Source organism: Protopterus annectens, chromosome 1.part1 (assembly GCF_019279795.1).
Source record: "Protopterus annectens isolate FY-2018-M chromosome 1.part1, PAN1.0, whole genome shotgun sequence".
In the NCBI taxonomy this organism is placed as follows: Eukaryota; Metazoa; Chordata; order Ceratodontiformes; family Protopteridae; genus Protopterus; species Protopterus annectens.
In genome coordinates this window covers 1,643,929,151-1,643,942,825 of record NC_056726.1, presented here as the reverse complement: position 1 = coordinate 1,643,942,825, position 13,675 = coordinate 1,643,929,151, and positions in this window count along the sequence as shown.

Below are 13,675 nucleotides of genomic sequence, written 5' to 3'. Positions count from 1 at the left end.
GAAAATGGACATATATCCAGTTAGACTAGCCTGGTCAACAAATGTAAAATAAATAAATAAAATAAAGAGACCTAATAAGAAAGTATTTTTTATTTACTTATTTTTTATTATTTATTTTACATTTGTTTAATGAGAAAGTACGACTGGACACAGGTCCTTTTTCAGCAGAGGCCCAGGGAGAAAAGCTCCAAGAAATGAACAAAGAGTAAAAGTACAATACACAGTTGCAAATAATGCAGAAGTAAAATACAGAAAAGAAATCACTAAGAACAAAATAATGATTACATAAATGATCTACATAAATCTTTGAATTAGTTCTGAAAAGATCTTTACATATATGGTGTATCATATGTATGATAAGTTTCAGAGGAGTTATACAATATGCACACACCGTATAACAGCTGATTCAGTTAAGTTTCTGTGGGAAAAGCCATTTTAAAGATTAAAATCAGATATCAACATTGTTGCTACAGCATAAATTCCATTTGCAATTCAGAAGACAGTAGTACGAGGTGTAGGCTTATGTGATTCTGTGTGTACTAGAAACTAGCCAGGAGAGGAGCACATGCAGAACCATGTTTCAGTAAAGTGTAACTTTAGTATTTTTTTTTTAAATTGTACGATAGAGCAGTTGGAGGTAACTGGGGCTGGAAGTTTGTAACAGATTTTGGGAATGAAGTTTGAGAAGAGCGAGGCCCCAGCTTAGATGTTTGCTTTTGGGATGTTAAGCAGTTTTGGGTTCCTATCAGTTAATTGAAACTTCAGCAGTTCGAACACCATATGTTCGAACTGTGAAGTTCGAAAACTGATTATCGTGAAGCTGCGGAACACCGAATTGTTTCCCCAGGAAACAATTTGGTGGGCCACTTCTTTGGCTTCACAATTTTCAGCACTGTGGTGGAAAGTTACAGATCGGGTACAGGTAAGCGTACGATTGTGTGGACGTTAGGGGTAGGGCATGGGTTAGGTGAGTTAGGGTTAGGGCGTGGGTGAGGTGGGTGTGTGATAGTGACAGACCTTAGGGTTAGGGTGGGATAGGTGAGTTAGGGTTAGGGAGTGGGTCAGGTGAGTGTGCAATAGTGAGGGACCCTAGGGTTAGGGTTAAGGTAAGTGGATAGATAGTAGTGCATGTACACTTTAGTGTAGGGTTAGATGCAGGATTTTAAGTGCATGTGTGTGGATTGCTGTTTTTTTGGTGTGCTTGTGTTGTATGTGTGTTTCTTGTAACAGCGATTTTTTTCCCTGGAAAAAAAAAATTGCTGTTCTAAAACTTCGATGGTTTTGCATTTCAAGGTTAGAAGTTCGAACATATGGTGTTTGAACTTCTGTAATTTCAATGAACTGATATAGACCTGTAGTTTTTTATTGGAGTGGAAAGAGCGATTATTGGTGTGGGTTGTATTAGATTCTGGAGAGCAGGGATTTTTTCTGGTTGATACAAGATTTTATGGGCAAAGGTTAGTTGATTAAAGAGTAGAAGATGTGATAGTTCAAGCCAGTTTAATAGTTTTAGAGATGTGCAGTGATGTGATCTAGATAGGGAATCTATGGAGAACCTGGCAGTCTTATTATAACATGACTCTAATTTAGCTAAATCAGTTTTTTGAGGTTGGTTAGAGTGGTGGTGGTGTATAGGAGTGTTCATAGGTTCATAGGTAGGTACTAAGCTATCGGCCCAAGGGCCTAGGTAAGCCTAGCCAAAAGGTTACCTAGCTTACACCACCCAAGAAAGTTATTTTCCTGTGCCACTGTCGAGCAGAGATACAGAAGTGATCCCCGGGGTGTATTTCCTATTTCCCATCCACTCATCAAGATTTTTCTTGAAGAGTGCTAATGAAGAACTTTGCTTGACATAGATGGGTAGCCTGTTCCAGAGTATGGGAAGTCTCTGGGACAGGAATTTATCCCCTCCAGCATGACCTGTTTATTGTGATGACAAGGTTTAGTTCCCTAGAGCATGTAGCTTGGAGGGATTGGAATTTCTTTAGGTGTAGCATGTCCAACAGCTCTGGGTTTGACATAACTTTATATGTTAGGCAGAGATCACCTCGGAGTAGGCGCTATGCTACTGAGTAAAGCTGGAGTTTTTTGAGGCGGTCAGTGTAGGGCATTTGTTTGAGGCCAGTAATCCTCTTTGTGAGGTACTTCGGTGGCCTTTCCAGCTGCTGCAGATGTCTTGTGAGGTACATTCCAAAAGGGGTATTGTACTCTATAATGGGTCTAATGAGTGCTGAGCAGAGGGGAACAATGGCCTCTTTTTTCCTGGATGAGAACCCTTTTATGATGAGGTGTGCCACGTAGAAGGACTTCCTGACTGCAGTGGTGATGTGACTATCAAAGGAGAGACTACTGTCCACCTGGGTCCCAAAGTCTCTTATAACACATTCGGTGTTAAGTAGATTGCTGCCTATGTGGTAGTTCATGAGTACAAAGTTTTTACCAAAGGGGATGGCACTGCACTTTTGGGCATTGAGCTTGAGGCTATGGCTCTGACACCAGGCATCTGTCTCAGTGAGGCCCTTCTGTAGGATGTCCACATCAATTGGGGACTTGACTATGGCTCCTAGTTTGCAGTCATCTGCAAACTTCGTTAGCCAGAGGCCTTCTGTGTTATCCTGTACTTCAGAGAAGCAGATACCAAACAGCAGAGGTCCCAGGAGAGAACCCTGTGGTACTCCACTTGTCACTGCTTTGAGGTCAGATTTCGAGTCTGCAACTTTTACAGTGTGGGTTCTGTCAGTGCACCAGTTGGCAACTCATCTTGTGATGTAGGGATTTATACCTAGTTTAGTGAGTTTAGCTATAATTCCAGAATGGGGGATGGTGATGAAACCCGTGGCGAGGTCAAGATAGGCTGTGTGAACCACCTTACCCTCATCTATGACTTTGGTGACTGCCTCAAAGAAGTCAATCAGGTTCAGGAGGCATGATCTGCCTTTCACAAACCCGAACTTGGTGGGATCCAGAGTTTGGAGGTTACCAATGTCTTTGTTTATGAGTTCCATGATGATACATTCCATGGCCTTGCAGACAGGCTCGTCAGGCTTAAAGGCCTATAGTTCCTGGGATCAGTGGTGGCTCCCCCTTTGTGGAGTGGGATAACTGTTGCTGTGTGCCATTCTGTGGGCACAAAGCCTGATGCTAGGCTATTATTGAACATCGTGCTTAAGTGGAGAGCCAGTTCGTTCTGAAGTTCATATAAAACGCAGCCTGGGATGTTGTCCGGTCCCATGGATGCTGTGTTTTTGGCTTTAGAGAGTGCAGCCTTTACCTGCGTAGTTGTGGTTACAGGGACTCTGCATTCTTCCTGTATAGATATGGGCCCTTTAGGGGTTGAGGGGGGGGGGGTGGAGTTAGGACTGAACCTATCTGCCAGGATGTTGACAATAATAGTTGGTTCTGTAATTTTTATTGCCAAGAAGTATGTATGAGCAACTGTAGCCTTTGAGTTTGTGGTCAGGAATTGTTTGTTTCTGTAGAGATTGCCTAATTTCTTAAAGGTTCATAGGTTGGTACTAGGCTATTGGCCATAGGGCCTATACAAGCCTAGCCATAACAATTCCCTGGCTATTTCTTCCCACAGTATTTACTTCCCTGGACCCCTGTCTAGCAGGCCGACTGACCTGTTCTCCGGGGTTAATTTCCTATCTTCCATCCAATCTTCAAGGTTCCTTTTGAAGAGAGCCAAAGGGGCGCTCTGCTTGACATGTATGGGCAGTCTATTCCAGAATCTGGAGAGTTTCTGGGTCAGGAGCCTATCCCTCCAGCATGTTTTGTTCATTGTGATGACAAGGTTTAGATCCCTGGCACGTGTGTCTCTGAGGGATTGGGATTTCTTTAAGTGTAGCATGTCCAACAGCTCTGGGTTTGACATGGCCTTGTATGTTAAACAGAGATCACCTCTGAGTAGACGATATGTGACAGAGTATAGGAGTTTTTTTAGACGATCAGCATAGGGCATCTGCTTTAGGTCTGTGATTCTTTTAGTGAGGTATTTCTGTGGCCTTTACAGTTGTTGCAGATGTCTTGAGAGGTACATAGCAAATGGGCATTGTATTCTATAATGAGTCTAATGAGGGATGAGTACAGTGGGACAATGACCTCCTTTTTTCTTGATGAAAAGCCTTTAGTAATGAGGTGTGCCACATAGAAGGATTTCCTGACTATTGTGACAATCTGGTTATCGAAGGTGAGACCACTGTCCACCTGTGCCCCTAAGTCTCTTATCACATTTTCGGTCTTTAGTGTATTGCCACCTATGTGGAAATTCATGGGTACATGTTCTTTCCCAAAGGGGATAACTATACATTTCTTGGCATTGAGCTTGAGCCCATGGCTCTGGCACCAAGCATCTGTTTCTGTAAGGCCCTTCCTTAGAATATCCTCATCATTTGGGGATTCAATAATGGCTCCCAGTTTGCAGTCATCTGTGAACTTTGTTAGCCAGAGTCCCTTAGTGTTGGCCTGCACTTCAGAGAAGTAGATGCCAAACAAGAGCGGTCCCAGGACTGAACCCTGAGGTACTCCACTTGTCACTTGTCTGGAGCTGGATTAGAGTTGGCTACTTTTACAGTGTGGGTTCTGTCAGTAAGCCATTTGGCAACCCATCGAGTGACGTAGGGATTAATGCCCAGCTTAGTAAGTTTATCTATGATTCCAGAGTGGGGGAAGATGTTGAAGGCCTTGCCAAGGTCCAGATAGGCTGTGTTGACCACATTACCCTTCTCCATGGCTCTGGAGACTGATTCAAAAAAGTCAGTCAGGTTCAGAAGACAAGATCGGCCCTTCACTAACCAAAACTGTGTGGGGTCCAGTATTTGAAGGTTGCCAATGTCTTTGTTTATAAGTTCCATGATAATATGTTCCATGGCCTTGCAGATCAGGCTCATCAGACTGATGGGGTGGTAGTTTCCGAGATCTAAGGTGGATCCCACCTTGTGGAGTGGGTTAAATGTAGCTGTGCGTCACTCAGTGGGCATGAAGCCTGAGGTGAGGCTATGATTAAACATGACACTTAGATGAGCTGCCTGTTCATTTTGTAGTTCATGTAGTACACAGCCTGGGATGTCGTCTGGTTCCATGGATGCTGTATTCTTTGCTTTGGAGAGTGCATTTTTTACCTGTGTGGCCATTATTACCAGAATTTAGCAATCTTTTGGTATTGAGGTTGGCCCTTTAGGGGGTGAGAGGGAAGGTGAAGATTGCACTGAATCGATCTGCCAGGATATTGGTAATATCCTTGGGATCAGTATATTTAATGCCATTCTGTTGTAGCTCAGAGCAGATCTGAGCATTGCCATTTAGATTCTTGACATAGTTATAGAATGCCTTGTGGTTGTCTTTGGAATCTTTGGCAATTTTATTTTCATAACTAGCCTTGCAGGATTTTATGAGGGATTTCAGCTTCTTTCTGAGGCTGGTAAGGGAGTTTTTTTGCATCCTGGGATTTTCCTCTTTTCTGCAACAGTTTCTTCCTTTTGTTGTAAAGTTTGTTTATGGCAAGGGACCACAAGATTGGCTTCTGTTTTTGGAGGAGAGCATCTTGGTTCTATTTGAGATGGCACGATTCATGCATGAGTGGATGTGCTTGTACAGGGCCTTAGTGTAGGACTCAGCAGTCGAACTTTCAGTTCCTGTCTGTATGTGTGTCATGAAGTTTGTCACTTAGACTTGAGTAGCATGAAGTTGTCTTTGAAGAAGTTTTTTAGAGAGGTTTCCTTACTGGGGGGTGGGATGTCACTGTCAAGGGTGATTAGCTTATGGTCAGACCTGACCAACAAGGGGGTGACCATAGGTGTGGAGAATCGATTTCCCATGTTGGTAATGACCAGGTCTAGGATATTGGAGCCCCTGGTGGGACTAAGGATTAGTTGATCCAGGGCCTAGAATTTATGAATTCCAAGAACTGTTGGGGAAAGGTGTTGGTACACAAGTAGTTTTCCCTGTTAATGGCAAGGTAGTTGAAATGACCCAGTATTAGGGTGTTTGGTTGTATCTTAATATTTTCCAGTATGTTTAGAAAGGTATAGTGAGAATCTTGGGGCATGGTGGGGGATCTGTAGCAAGCTATAATTTGGATTGCCGTCTTACCTAGTGTTAGTTGCACCTGGAGAATTTCAGATGCATTGTGTTGGGCAACTAGCCTGGTGTTGTGAATATCCTTGTTGAATATGTACACTCCTCCACCTTTAAGTGTTTCGGTCCTGGTTTTCTGGTTGAAAAATGTGGCAAGAGTTGTAGCCTGGTATTGCACGGGTGCTCTCTGGACCGTTGAACCAGGTCTCAGTTACTGCACAGATATCGATGTTCTCCATTTTTAGGAGTGCCTCGAGAGAGTGCATTTTGAGGTTTAGACTTCTAGCATTGAGTAGCATTGCCTTCCAATTTTGCATGCTTGTACCTGTCACATTGGTTGTTTTGTCCTTTGAACTTTGCCTAAAAAAGGCACTATAGGTGTGGCAAGAGCCTTAGGCAGTAACCTGAATCCCAGGGCTGACATGTGCAGATCATCTCTGGCAAAGTATCATGGTCTGTCGATCATGTCATCCCAGGCAGACAGATACTGGATCCCCTTTGAATGACACCAGAAGCTTAACCAATTGTTGAAGTCAATCATTTTGTCCTTATACTGTGGAATCATTCTGGGCAAAGGCAGCATGCTACTCAGGGCTAGGGTCATACTTGCTTGGGCCACATGATCTGAGAGCTCTTCCATGTCTCTTTTCATGTAATCCAGGGAGGTACGTCTCAAGTCATTGTGTACTTTTTTGACAGTTTGAGAGATGTGTATGTCAGACTTCAGGTTGCTCTCAATTTTAATGCCTAGAAGTTAGAATTAAGCATTTTTTCTCAGAGGTCAGCCAGGTAATGAAACAAAAGAAACCCAATATTGCAAGATGTCAGCCAAGGAACTAATAAGACAGCTGTCTGCATAAAAGTGTAATTACAGAAATAAAGAGGGCAGCAGTAAGAGAATAACGTCACTTTAGTAGGGACCCTCAAAGGAAACAAATAGTAGGCAGTAGGAAATGTGAAGTAGATAGGGACAATTCTAAGTTCTAAATCTATTTTTGTAGGAGATCAGAAAGTTAAATATTCAAGAGCTTTGTATGTTTAATGAAGCAATTAATGTTGACTGAGACTTTTGTCCTTACTCCTGAACTACTCTTTGTATAAGAACACATAGGAGGCATTCTAGTGCCATTCTGCTCAACAGAGGAAGTTATCCCTTCCATTCAAGACAGACTCATGAAGATAGTGAACCTGAATTAGTAGGCTTACAATCAGGCTACATAAACTTAAAAAAAACACAAAGTGAGAAAATGTTACCCTGAGTAGATCAAGAGACACCACAGCTATGGTTAGATGGGATGATAGAGTATAGCAATAACCCACGCCTGGGTGTGGGTAATGTGGGATTTACCCACGGTTGGTGTGGACCTAACAAAGACAACCGTGGGTAAATCTCGCATTACCCACACCCAGAAGTGGGTTATTGCTATTATACTATGACATTATTTAAGAAATGAAATAATTACTTTTCTTAAATAATGGCATTGTATAATGCCTCTTTGCTGCCCTTCCGCAGCTGTCTGGTATCCGCGGCAGTTCTGATGTACTGCGCATGCCTACGCAGTACATCAGAGCTGTGGCCAAAAGCAATGGAGAAAGCAAGATCTCCATTGCTTTTTACTGTTTCGCTATGTTAAATGGGTTTAACATAGCGAGACAGCTTTAAAATAAGCAACGGAGATGTCCGTTGCTTATTTTAAATATGTCTCACTATGTTAAACCCATTTAACATAGCAAAACAGTAAAAAACAATGGAGATCTTGCTTTCTCTGTTGCTTTTTTTTTTTTAAACCTGTCTCGCTATGTTAAATGGGTTTAACATATCGAGACAGCTTTAAAATAAGCAACTCTCCGTTGCTTATTTTAAAGCTGTCTCGATATGTTAAACCCATTTAACATAGCGAGACAGGTTTAAAAAAAAGCAACGGAGAAAGCAAGATCTCTGTTGCTTTTTACACACTGTGTCGCTATGTTAAAGGAGTTTAACATAGCGAGACAGCTTTAAAAAAAGCAATGGAGATCTCCGTTGTTTTTTTTAAACTTGTGTCGCTATGTTAAACTATTTTAACATAGCGAGACAGTGTTTTAAAAGAGACTTCTACTAATGGAAAAAGTCCGGGTGACCGGACCTTTTTCCATTAGTATAAGTCGATTTACAACGTGCATGCTGGCCAATCAGCGTGCACGTATTGGAATATTAATGGAGGGTCATGGTATAAAAGAAGATGTTCCCATTGCATCTTACCCTTATTTTTAGGTAAAAAATGATCCATTATATAGTGGAAGCAAAAATAGTGAGGACATTCTACAACAGATACTACTGTCAAAAATGTATAGGGTGCTAGTAATAAATGAAGTCCATAGTCACATGTTAGGATGTCATCTGCAGATAGCAAAACTAAAGCAAATGCTCAAACAATTTATTGGCTAAGTAAAATAAAACAGAATTAGTCTAGTTGCTTAAGAATCTAAGAATCTGTTGACCTGAATGCATATTATAATGGTGCCATTTGAGCGCATTTTATGGACATTGTGAGGCCACTAATATGATCGAGCAATGGCTGTCCATACATATTTGTAGCAATGGACTGTGTTGCAAAATTTCCAGAATTTGTGTCATTAGGTTAAGCTAGTACTAAGACTATTGCCAAATAAATTGAATTGTTTAAAGAGGTACTTATCAAAGAAAACCCCTTCTGCCAAGAGAATTCAATCAGTTATTTTAGTGTTATAAAGTCGCAAAGGTCAAAACATAATTATACCATATGATAACTGCTAGTTTAGTAAAGAGGTTCAACAAAATGTTTAAATCTATTCTAAAATGATGGCACAGTTCATAAATAAATTATAAAACTGAGACCGGTTGTAACTCTGTTTGCTCTTCACAATTAGAGAGGTGTCATAAGCTTCAGTAGATCTACTTTTTTTGAAATGTTTTGTAAAATATCACAGATAGCTGTTTAATAGTGGTTAAGAGACTTTGGAAGAAGAGAAGACGAAAGACTCAAGTTGCCTGACAGTTTAGGTGAGTTGAAGGTTTTCTGAAGCTTTGGAACCTAGACATCTCTTATATCCATAGTAGGATGTAACCCATATAACTAAGGATATTGTGGCAGTGATCATTCAAACATCTACTGTTATAGTAAGTTTAACTTACACTACTATAATATATGCAGTAATGAATCTATCATGAAACTTCACAACTTATAGAGTCTAAGCCAGGTGATCACTTATTGTGAAATAATTTATGGTGAAGTGGCAAGGTCACTTTCATAGGATCATAGGATCATTGGAAGTTACTCGGGTATTGGCTCTGAGGCCCTTATAAGCCTAGCCAAGAGTTCAGCCCATGCATAGACAAATCAGCATCCAATACCCCTGTCCAGCAGGGACATCAGTGGAATCCTAGGTATGTATTTTCTATTTCCCATCCAGTTATCCAGATTGTGCTTAAAAATGGAGTAAAAAGGTACTCTGCTTGATGTGGAGAGGGAGTTTATTCCATAGATGGGGGAGTCTCTGGGACACAAATCTGTCCCGCCAGCAAGTCCTACTGATGTCACAGAAGAGGTTGAGGCCACATGTGTGGATTACTCAAGTGGAGATTGACTTGCGGATATGCAGCAGTCCCATCAAGGCAGGGTCCGAGATCTCCTTGTATGCCAGACAGAGGTCACCTCTGAGGAGTCTGTATGAAACAGAGTAGAGGTATAGGGCTTTTACCCCATCTGTGTATGGTAGATTTTTGAGGCCCTGGATTCTCCTGGTGAGGAACCTCTGTGGTCTCTCCAGCTACTGCATGTGGTTTGCAAGGTACATGCCGAATGGGGCATTGTACTCAATAATGGGTCTTATAAGGGAAGAATACAGGGATGCTATGACCTCCTTGTTCCTGGATGAGATACCCTTACTTATGAGATGGACCATGTAAAAAGCTTTCCGTACAATGGAAGCAACATGGTGGTCAAAAGTCAAGCTGCTATCTATCTGGGTGCTCAAATCCCTCACAGCTGACTGTGTGCTTAGAACATTGTTATTAATGTGATAATCAGTGGGGACATCTCTCTCCCCAAAGGGAATGATGATGCATTTATTTTGTATTCAGCTTGTGGCCATGTTTCTGGCACCAGTCATTTGTTTGGGTGAGATCCTCTTGGAGGATGTCCACGTCACTAGGAAAATTCATGACAGCTCCCAACTTGCAGTCATCTGCAAACGTGGTCAGCCATAGCCCACTGGTTTTGACCTGTACCTCAGAAAAGTATATCCCAAATAACAGAGGCCCCAAGGCCGAACTCTGGAGTTCACCACTCAATATGGGTCTACTGCTTGAGGTAGCTTCCCCTACTTTGACTAGGTGGGTTCTATCAGTGATCCAGTTGGCTACCCATCTAGTAACATACAGACTGATGCCTAGTTGAGAAAGTTTATCTATTATTCCCAAGTGGGGAATAGTGTTGAAGGCTTTGGCCAGGTCAAGGTAGGCATTGTGCACTGTCTTTCCCTCATCCATGGCTTTGGGGACTGTCTCAAAAAAGTCGACCAAATTTAACAGACATGACCTCCCTTTGACAAAGCCAATCTGTGTGGGATCGAGTGTTTGGAGGTTGCCAATGTCCTTGTTTATGAGGTCCATGATAATCCGTTCCATGGCCTTGCAGATCAGGTTAGTGAGGCTTATGAGTCTATAATTTCCCAGATCAGTGGACGCTCCACCTTTGCGTAAAGAGATGACAGTGGCTATCCCCCACTTAGCTGGGACAAAACTGGCACTCGGGCTCTGGTTGAATAAGGTGCCTAATGATACTGCAAGTTCCTGCCTGAGTTCATGTAGGATGCAGCCTGGGATATTATCAGATCCCATGGAGGCTGTATTTTTCTCTTTGAGAGAGCAGTGATGACCTGATCCCTAGATATAAGAGGAAGGGGACAGGTACTGGGATTTACTGATGGGGGGGCAGGGGGTGAAATTTTCACTGAATATATCAGCTAGAAAGTTTGCTATATGTAAGACTTTTGTATATGTGGTCTCCTTGACCATAAGTTCTGAACAGATCTGGGTGCTACCTTTGAGATTATGGATATATGTGAAGAAGGCCTTATGATTGTCTCTAGTAGATGTGGCCAATTTGGACTCGAAGTTTGCTTTGGAGGATTTCACTAGTGCTCTTATTTGCTTTTTTAGGCTAAGGAGAGATTGCTTCCAGTTGGGCACCTGCTCCTTCTTGGTCCTGGTCAGCAATTTTTTTCTTCTGTTATAGAGTTTATTTATTGCAGATGTCCACCAGACAGGTTTACTCATCCTTGTGTTGGATAATTTAGCCCTGTGAGGTATTCCTGATTCCATGCATCAATATAAATATTCGTATAGTAATTTTGTATAGTCTTGGATATTGATGCCAGTTCCTAGAGAGGGGGAGAGGGGTGTGAATCTGTTTATACCATCCCTAAGGAGGCTGTAATTAGTTTTGGAGACATTTTTTTGATTGACTCTAGCTAGAGGGGGGTCAGGGGAGATGGTGACTTTGAACATGACCGCTTTATAGTCGGATCTGTCAAGGGAGGATGATACTGCAGGGATGCTGCAGTGGCTACTCATGTTGGTTAATACCAAGTCCAAGATATTATCACCTCTTGTGGGGATATCGACTAACTGTTCTAAAGCATTTGCATTTACAAAATTGAGGAATCTCTGGGTATTTGTGTTCTGGCAAGAGTAGTTCTTCCAGTCTATGTTTGGGTAATTAAAGTCACCCAGGATCAGGGTAAAGGGTTGAATCTTGATAGATTGGAGGAGGTCGAGATAGGCAATTAGGGCATCTTGGGTCAGATTTGGGGGACAATAGCTAGCCATTATTTGTATAGGGGTCTTGTCAATAGTTAACTGCACCTGGAGTGTCTCCTGTGCATCATACTGTTTGACCAGCCTGGAGGTGTGTATGTCTTTAATATATATTGAAACTCCACCTCCTTTGGCTTTACTACCCACAGTTTGGGGTCTGAATGTATGATAGGATGAGTAACCAGGTAAGGCTGGGGTGCTCTCCGCAGCTTTGAACCAGGTTTCTGTGACCACACAGATGTCAGCATTTTCCATGGTTAGGAATGCTTGCAATGAGTGCAGTTTCGTGTTTAGACTCATAGCGTTTAGCAGCATGACCTTTAATTTGTATTTAACCTCATCACTTTTCCTAGAAAAGGCACTATAGGGAGGCAAGAGCCTTTGCCAGAATCCTGAAGCCCAGGTGAGACAGATGCAGGCCATCTCTGGCAAAGCGTAGTGGTCTGTCGATCATATCTTCCTAGGCTGTCAGGTACTGGATCCCCCTGGAATGACAACAGAAACTAAGCCAGTTGCTAAAGTCAATCATTTTCTGTTTATATTCAGGCATCATTCTGGGTGATGGTAGAATGCTGCTTAAGACTAGGGACATACCTGCCTGGGACACATATTCAGCATGTTCAATCATGTTTCTCTTCATATAGTCCAGGGAGGTACTTCTCAAGTCATTCACACCAACATTGACTATGACAGTGTCATAACAGTAACTGTTGTTTAGAGACTTGAGTGTGTGTGTGATATGGCAGATTCTGGCCCCTGACAGATAACTAACCATGACTTTCTCTTTATCCAGTCTGGTGAGAGGCACATCTGTGTGTCTCACAATGGAGGCACCTATGACTAATATCTTGGGTTTATGGTTAAGCCTTAGTGGTTGTGTGAACTATGAGTGGTATGTGGCATAGAGGGCTGTGGAGATTGCATGTGCATTTGCCTCTGAAGTTTTTGCCTCAGAGGTCTCCTTTGTTTGGGTATGTTTTTCTTGAGGACCTCCACATATGTCCAGTTTTGTGCAGAATGTCCAGATTTTTGCCTCGTATTTTTGATCTGTTCCTCATAATATTTGTGATTGTCTAGCAAATCAATGAGGATTTAAGTCACTAAATAATACTAATTAATGAGAAGCTCAGATGGTGTAGAGATACGTTGCTATGATTGTAGTGCACAGGGTCCAGGTTTCAAGACTTGGAAGTGATGATTTTTGAGGTGGGAGGTTGGCATAATGGTTAAGGTGTTTACCTTAGAGATACAAGGTGCAAGGTTTTATTCTCACAGTGGGTAATTGCTTAGGCTTAAAATGGCTCTTTAATGGCTCTACTCGGCAGAGGTACAGAGAACTAAGGTCAGGTAGCACAATGCCAGGGTAATCCTATGGGCTAGCCTTGTAATGTCTCCAGGGTCATAGTACACACCTATGAACATTTACATTTCAGACTTCATATCCTTCAGAAAATGCATAATAATGCTAAACCTGTTATTCTAGTAACTTTCAAAGTTTATAGGAGCCATATTTAAAACCTGTCCCTATTTTTGGGCCTTTGTCTCTGCATTATCTTAGGCTTTGTCCAGATTATTTGCACTGAGAGGTTGAGAGGTATATAGTCGACCCTTCTCAGTCATAACCCAGGTGCCTAAGCATAGATATGTGCATGTTACAACATGTTACAATGTTACAACATGGTGCATTACAGCTAGAGACTAGAGCTGTGCACATTGAAGCATGAGAATAACATTGTATTCAGTAAGTTTATTTTTTTTTTA